The 8,413-nt window shown below is 40.0% G+C and overlaps 1 non-coding gene across 1 annotated transcript; it reads right to left on the reverse strand.

Annotated features, from left to right (window-relative positions):
• Positions 1-4,425: 4,425 nt before the first annotated feature.
• LOC120106149 lies at positions 4,426-4,531 on the reverse strand. The gene has a single exon (XR_005508374.1). It is a non-coding gene; the product is annotated as a small nucleolar RNA R71 (small nucleolar RNA).
• Positions 4,532-8,413: the final 3,882 nt, after the last annotated feature.

Below are 8,413 nucleotides of genomic sequence, written 5' to 3' on the forward strand. Positions count from 1 at the left end.
TACTTGTAAGAAACTCAATAATTTTTCGAATTCGATTCCTCCATTTCAAATTTCATGTCACAGTCGTCCAAATTATCAACTAACCAAATATGACTTTAAAATTTGGATGTCAGATCATAAACTAACATCAATTGGTTTGCAGCTTGACATGGGCACCAAAGTGGAGCATAAGATACACGTGGGTTAGCATGTTCCACAAGCCGGGTGGCCCACAAGATCTCCTTCCATCATCCAATCCCTAGTTTTGCACTTCTTTAACCAATTGTGAAGCACGTCTAGCTATAAAATTCTGCTTCCATCTCTATAATGTCAAACTGAAGTGGCACATCTCCAACTTGATTGATAGCTTGATGATGGTCGGCCCCAAAAGTCTAGTCCCATGACCTCCCTTCAGACCCAAATATCTTTGAAAGGCAACAAACATCCATTCTCGATGGTCCCCATGGCTAATGATTTTTGACATTATTCTCATAATCAAGTGCATTATTTTTTGACTAATCTTCTTGATTTTTTAGGCTTTTGTTCCTTTTTGTAAAAAAAATTCTGATATGGTGTACAAATCTATATGAACCATGTAAGGTTGACATAGGCGCATTATTTTGAAAATTAGTTGTTGTTTTGAATTTCAACTCCTAAATGGAGATATTTGGAAATGAAATAACAGTTATTATTGTGATAATAGAAAACTAATAGTCAATAATGAAAGAAATACCATTATTTGTTTTAATCATCATTCATTAAATAACAAATTATATGTTTGATCGAGTTAGCATAGATATTTTGGTTTAAAAATATAAAGATTTTATTTCAATGAACAAAGATAACATCAAATGATTCGAAAAATTTATAAAAGAAATGCCTTAGTTCCAGTTCGGGCCAAATAGTCCTATGCCACAAGTGTACTTGATAAGTGCTGAATAATTTATAATTTAGTTATCTTTTCATAGCACTTATCAATGTTCTTAAACTAATAAATACATACTTTACCATAAAATTGAATAAACATTGAAATAAATTTAAAATATGGTAAGAGGTAAATAATTCTTCTCTCAAAACAGACTTTGAACTTGTCTCTCTCCTGGTTGTAATCTTTCATATAAGGAGGAGATTGTGTTGACCCGGTTTAGTAACCTGATGGGGTTGTAATCAAGCTAAGGCTATGATTAAATAGGTTTTGGTCCTGATTCGATCGTTATAATTAATTATGTATGGGGCAAAAGTTTGATTAACCCTTTTTATTAGGTCACGGTCCGGTTTTTAGTCTTGTCTGGTCGAGTTCGATCTGAAGCAGCTCAGCAAGAATTAAATTTAAATAACATTGGGTTCAAGAACAATTTCAAGCAAATCAACGATCATGACCCACCTCAAACCCAAAGTCAATTCCCAACCAATGCCTTGCGTGCCTTCATATAAAATTTATAATTTTTTAAAAAAAATATAATAATAATAAATAATAATAATAAATAATAAAATAAATAAAAATAAGTTCGGGAAGAATTACTGGATTCACTGTTCATATGAACAGTATCCCGTGAAAACACTGTTCATATGAACAGTGTTTTTACAAATATATATATATTTATGTGTATATATATATATCAATAAATAAATAAATTAATAAATAATATATATATAAATTCACTGTTTATCTTCTTCTTCTTCCACTGTTTATCTTCTTCCCCCCCTCCCTCGCAGTGCATCCAAACATTCCGCATTAGCTTCCCGTCGATCCCGCGGCCGTCCACCTTCCACGACGTCCTCCCGTCGATCCCGCGGCCAGCCGTCCGTGATCAGCCATCCACAGAGCATCCGAAGCCACCGATCAAGCCGTGAAGCCCTCAGCCATTCCGTGCATTCATTCTTCCCCCTTCCGGATCTGCAGCTCCTCCGCCTCCACGCGCGCCTCCTTCCTTCCACGATCGATCCCGTTACTGCAGCCTCCGCGTCCGGACAGCCCGCGACCCCACGTTCCGCCTCCAAGCCGGCACCGCATCCGTGAATGGCGTCCTCCCGTGATCGGCTCCTCCCAGCGCCCGGATCCACGTCTCCTCCTCTTCCAAAGCTTCCGGATTAGCACTCCATCCTAGCTGCTCGTGAAGCGCCTCCTTCCTTCCGCAAGCGATCCATCCCACCATCCGTGCATTCCTCCCAACGATCAAGCCATGATCCTGTTTTCCGAGAAGAAGAAAATCAAGCGCCCATTGATCCCGCGACCGTTTTGATCCTTCGCCGGCTTCAAGGCTTTGGCAAGCTATATAAATGGGAGGACGGCAGAGGAGAAGAGGGGGCTCGGTTGAGAAGAAAGAAAACAGGGGAGAACCCCTGTTTCGGTGAAGAAGAAGAAGCCACCAGCCGAGAGAAAGAAATAAAAAAAAAAAAAAAAAAGAAGAGAGAGAGGAGGAAAGAGAAGAGTTTGTGTTATTCTGGGAAGAATGAGAGGTGAAGGCTTTCATTTGAAGATGGAAGGACATCCGGCCACCATGCGCGGCTGAACACCTAGTCTAGGGCTGGATGAAGCCCTAGCAATGTAACAGGGCATTGTAGTTCTTACTCTTTTAATCTTTTTGGAGTTTGTTTAAATTCTCATTCTCAATGAAAAATTATTTTATGATGTTTAAACCTTGAGCATGCCATTTACTATTCATGTTGCTAAAGTAGTCTAAGATGATCCATGCCTAGGAAGATGAGATGTGCTACACCCTAGATTAGCATACTTAGGTAGACACTTCATGCTATACCGAAGATGGATCTTCCTAAAACTCTTTATGCTTTTATTTTATAAGGCTTGTAGCCAAAATTGCATGCCTCTCCAAAAGATAAGATTAAGAACACAATCCTTGATGCAATGCTATGTGGTGGATTCCAAACCCTAGATCTATTTACTTTGATAAAATTTCAATCCGTACTCATAGTTTGATTTAGTTAAATCAAGTTAGCAAATCCTTCTTGTTGATTTATTTTTTTAAAAAAAATAACTTATTCTTCAATCCCTGTGGACCGACACCCGTAATCACTATCCTACAGGATACGTGCTATTGCGTGGTTTATTTTTGAAATTGAAATAACCGATCAATTTTTGGCGCCGTTGCCGGGGATTGCTAGCATAGTTAGTTTTCTTATTTAAAAAAAAATTATTTAAAAATTAAAAAAAAAATTTCTTTAAAAAAAATTTCTATTATTGTTACTTTTCTTATCTTCTTTTTCTCCCTTACTAATTTTTATTTATTTATTTATTTATTTTATCAGGAATCGAGGAAAAAAATCTGGGATGATCAAAAGGAGAACTGCCGGAAAAGAAATGCTGTAGAGGTTTGCAAAAAAAAAAATTAAATTGCTGGGGAAATTTCCTTTGGTAACCTCTAAACTTTTCTTATTTAAATTAATTATTAGTTTGAAATTTTGTGGTGATTGTTTGATGTTAATTATAGCAAAATTGTGAATGCATGCTTGATACACATACACAAATCAATTTGCACCTAGTAAGGGCAATCACCCCAACAAGATAAGAGCCGGATTTCATCACCGGACTCTTGCCCAACTTAGGTGAACTCAATCTCACATAGTGTCATCTTTAATTAAAATCAATTAGACGTTGGCCCCTAGGGACATTCGAGCTCAATAGGACGAAGATCACCGAAGGTTGCACCAATTTCGCTCTGTGGCTTAGTTGATGTCTAGGCAAGCTTTGTCCCTATAAGGGAGACAGTTCATATGTTCGAGGCAAGTGGGTTTTAAGTGGGACCTTTGCGAACGCATCGTGACCCCTCCACTTACCTGGGAGCTTACCTGGTCAACTCGGTTCATTAGACCGGATTGGAGGCTTAGGTGCCCTCTTCAAACCAGTTAGGAGCTGTCTAGTGATTTTAGGACAAAGACTAGGATTGGTATGCTTTTCTCTTTTATTGCATGCTTGATTGATCGAGTACTAGTGTATGCACGGTAGTCGTTCTAGAATACAAAACCTATTACCTTTTGACCCTGAAATAGAACGAACCCTTAGGAACATTCGAGCTAAGATCAAAATATTAGGATCATCCCCACCTCTTAAGATGGCTGAAGAACAACCCAAACTCCTGAGGGAATACTTTACTCCCACCATTTACACTTCCCCATCTTGCATTCGATTACCTGAGGTAGCAGCTGTACAATATGAAATAAAGTCTAGTGTGATCCAAATGCTCCCATCTTTTTATGGGCTCACCAATGAAGACCCATACAAACATTTAGATGAATTTCTTGAGATTTGCACCACTGTCAAGATTCAAAACTTCACTGATGATGCCTTGAAACTTAGGTTATTCCCCTTCTCCCTTAAAGATAGAGCCAAACAATGGCTGAATTCTTTAGAAGCTAACTCAATTCGTTCTTGGGATCAAATGCAACAAAAATTCCTTAAAAAATACTTTCCCATAGGAAGAACGAACCAGTTTAGACGTGCCATTACAAGCTTCTCCCAAACTGAGGGAGAAGAATTTCATGAAACTTGGGAGAGATTTAGGGACCTAATCCGTAAATGCCCTCATCATCAAATACCTAAGTGGCAGCTAGTGCAATGCTTCTATGATGGATTGACTGAACGAAACCGTCATATGATTGATGCTGCATGCGGGGGGACTTTCATGCTTCGAAATGAGCATGAAGCATGGCAATTATTTGAAAATCTTAATGAAAACTCCCTCCACCATGCTTCATGTTCTCGTCAAGCACCCCCGAATTCTCAAAGAAGAGGAACCATTTGTGAAATAAGTAATTCTATGGACCTGTCTAGCAAGGTAGATGCATTGTCCCATAAGATTGACCAACTGATGGTAGGGGGACATGTCATTAGCTCTTCCCAAGCACAAGTGTGTGCTATCTGTTCTAGCCCATCACATTCTATTCATGAGTGCCCCTCAGCACCCCAATTTTCCGAACTCGTACAAGAACATATCAATGCTGCTCAAACACAGCCCAGACCGAGTAATGACCCATTTTCCAATACATATAACCCGGGATGGCGGAATCATCCAAATTTCTCTTGGAGACAGCAAGCTTCGAACTCTGCCCAACCCCACTCTCAAAATTTTCAAAATCCTCAGAAGTTTCATCTCTACCATCCCTCAACTCAATTTCAGCACCCTCCTCCTCCAACCCAAAGAAATACAGCCTTTGAGGAGAAGGTGTTGACTGCCCTTCAAGGTTTGGAGGCAAACACACAACTATTGCACTCTCACACGCAATCAATTGCTAAGCTAGAATCCCAAATGGGTCAACTAGCTAATGCATTAAACAAGCGAGAGGAAGGTAAGCTTCCAAGTCAACCAATGAGTAATCCTAGGGGACAATACGTGGCTCAAGAAACTCGACTAAATCATGAGCAAGCCAATGCTTTGACTACCCTAAGGAGTGGACGTATAATAGATAATAAGGTTGGGGAGGGTAACAATAAGGAAGGTGAAGAAGAGGAACAGACCATATCACATGAAAATCCAAAACCTTCTTCAACTAGTTCACCATCTGCTACAACCCACATTCCAAAGGCTCCATTCCCTGAAGCACTTAATGCACCCACTCCCTTTGGCAAGAAGGGAACTTCACTAGAAGAGATGATGGAGGTCTTCAAACAAGTTAAAATCAACCTCCCACTCCTTGATGCCATCAAACAAGTTCCCTCCTATGCCAAATTTCTCAAAGACCTTTGCACCCAAAAGCGAAAATCTAGGACACATGTGCCTAAAAAGGTCTTACTTACTGAACAGGTAAGTTCAATTCTCCAACACAACACCCCTCCAAAATTCAAAGATCCTGGCGCTCCCACTATTTCCTGTGTCATAGGAGATAACTCCATTGATCGAGCACTTTTAGATCTAGGGGCAAGTGTGAATCTTCTACCCTATTCAGTCTATGAAAAATTTGGGTTAGGTAAATTAAAACCTACCTCGGTGTCCTTACAATTGGCTGATCGATCTGTGAAGATACCACGGGGGATGATTGAAGATGTTCTTGTCAAGGTAGACAAATTCTATTTTCCAGTAGATTTTATCGTCCTTGACATGGAACATGTGCCCAACCTAAAAAAACAAATCCCTGTGATTCTTGGTCGTCCCTTTTTAGCGACAGCCAATGCATGCATCAACTGTAGAACTGGGGCAATGGATATATCATTTGGGAACATGAAAATTAAATTGAATGTGTTTCATGCCGCTGACCAACATGTGAGGGAAGACGAGTGTTGCCTAATTGACGAAATGGATGATCTTGTAGAGGAAGCCCTTCCCTATATCTTAGCAGATGACCCCTTAGAGGCATGTCTGGCCCATTTTGACATTGACAACTTTGATATAGACAAGGCCATAGAAGAAGTTAACATCTTACTTGACAATCAATCTCCTGTGAGTTCCCTTCCTTGGAAGAGCCGACCTGAATCTCTTCCTTCCATTGCTAGCACGCCACTTTGTCCTTCCATTGATTCACCACCTAAACTTGAGTTAAAGCCACTTCCAACAAATCTTAAGTATGCCTTTCTAGGACCAGAAGATAGCCTCCCTGTAATTATCGCAGCCAACTTATCTACTGAACAGGAGGGTAAACTTTTGAGGGTGCTAGAAGAGAATAAACAAGCCATAGGATGGTCTGTAGCCGATTTGAAAGGGGTTGACCCCTCTGTTTGCATGCATCGAATTCATCTCGAAGATGATGCAAAGCCTACCCGAGAAATGCAAAGAAGACTCAATCCTAACATGAAGGAGGTAGTCAAGAAAGAAGTAGTGAAGCTATTAGATGCCGGAATCATTTATCCAATTTCTGATAGTAAGTGGGTGAGTCCGACACAAGTGGTACCCAAGAAATCAGGTATCACTGTGATTGAGAATACGGAAGGAGAATTAATACAAACACGCACAACCACGGGTTGGCGCGTGTGTATTGACTACAGAAAACTTAATTCGATGACTAGGAAAGACCATTTCCCTCTACCTTTCATAGATCAAATTTTGGAACGGTTGGCTGGTCAAGGTTTCTACTGCTTCTTAGATGGTTATTCTGGATATAATCAAGTACCTGTTTACCCGGACGATCAAGAGAAAACCACTTTTACTTGCCCATTTGGGACATTTGCATATAGGAGGATGCCTTTTGGATTATGTAATGCACCCGCAACTTTTCAACGATGCATGATGGCCATTTTTTCAGATATGGTGGAAAACTTTCTAGAAGTGTTCATTGATGATTTCTCAGTTTTTGGCCTATCTTTTGATGATTGTCTGAACAATTTGACCTTAGTTTTGAAAAGATGTAAGGAGACCAACCTAGTATTAAGTTGGGAAAAGAGCCATTTCATGGTTCAAGAAGGCATAGTTTTAGGACACGTCGTGTCCAAGAGGGGCATTGAAGTAGATAAAGCCAAAGTCGATCTTATTTCCAATCTCCCCCCACCCAAAACTGTGAAACAAATCCGATCATTCCTTGGCCATGCTGGTTTCTACCGTCGCTTCATTCAGGATTTCAGTAAGATTTCCAAACCTTTGTGCAATCTTCTGGCCAAGGACACTCCCTTTGTCTTTGATAAAGCATGCGAGGAGGCATTTGAAAATCTTCGCTCAAAATTGACCACTGCACCTATCATACGGCCCCCTAATTGGACCCTTCCATTTGAATTAATGTGTGACGCATCCGACTATGCCATTGGGGCAGTTTTAGGGCAACGGCTAGATAAAGTACCTCATGTCATTTACTATGCTAGTAAAGCACTCTCAGATGCACAATTAAACTACACCACCACTGAGAAAGAATTGCTAGCGGTAGTATTCGCACTAGACAAGTTTCGATCTTACTTATTAGGATCCAAGGTTACCGTATTCACTGATCATGCTGCCCTTCGACACCTTCTTGCAAAGAAGGATACCAAACCCCGTCTAATTCGATGGATTCTTTTACTACAAGAATTTGACCTAGAAATTCGTGACAAGAAAGGAACTGCAAATGTCGTAGCGGACCACTTATCTAGGATTCTTCTTGAGCCCTCTTGTAAAAATACCTCACCCTTACACGATTCTTTTCCAGATGAACAATTATTTGAGGTACAAAGAATAAAAATGCCATGGTTTGCAAACATAGTGAATTACCTTGCCATAGGACGAATTCCTGATGATTGGTCAACTCAAGATAAAAACCGATTCTTTTCACAAGTAAAGTTCTATTATTGGGATGATCCTGATTTATTAAAGTATTGTCCCGATCAAGTCATCCGTCGATGTGTCCCTGAACGTGAATTTCAAAGTATTCTTTCATTCTGCCATTCACAAGCTTGTGGGGGACATTTTGGGGGTAGAAAAACTGCAGCAAAAGTTTTACAAAGTGGATTTTATTGGCCCACACTTTTCAAAGATGCCCATAACTTTTGCCAAACTTGTGAACGGTGCCAACGGATGGGTAC

The sequence above is a fragment of the Phoenix dactylifera genome, unplaced genomic scaffold (genome assembly GCF_009389715.1).
Source record: "Phoenix dactylifera cultivar Barhee BC4 unplaced genomic scaffold, palm_55x_up_171113_PBpolish2nd_filt_p 000478F, whole genome shotgun sequence".
In the NCBI taxonomy this organism is placed as follows: Eukaryota; Viridiplantae; Streptophyta; class Magnoliopsida; order Arecales; family Arecaceae; genus Phoenix; species Phoenix dactylifera.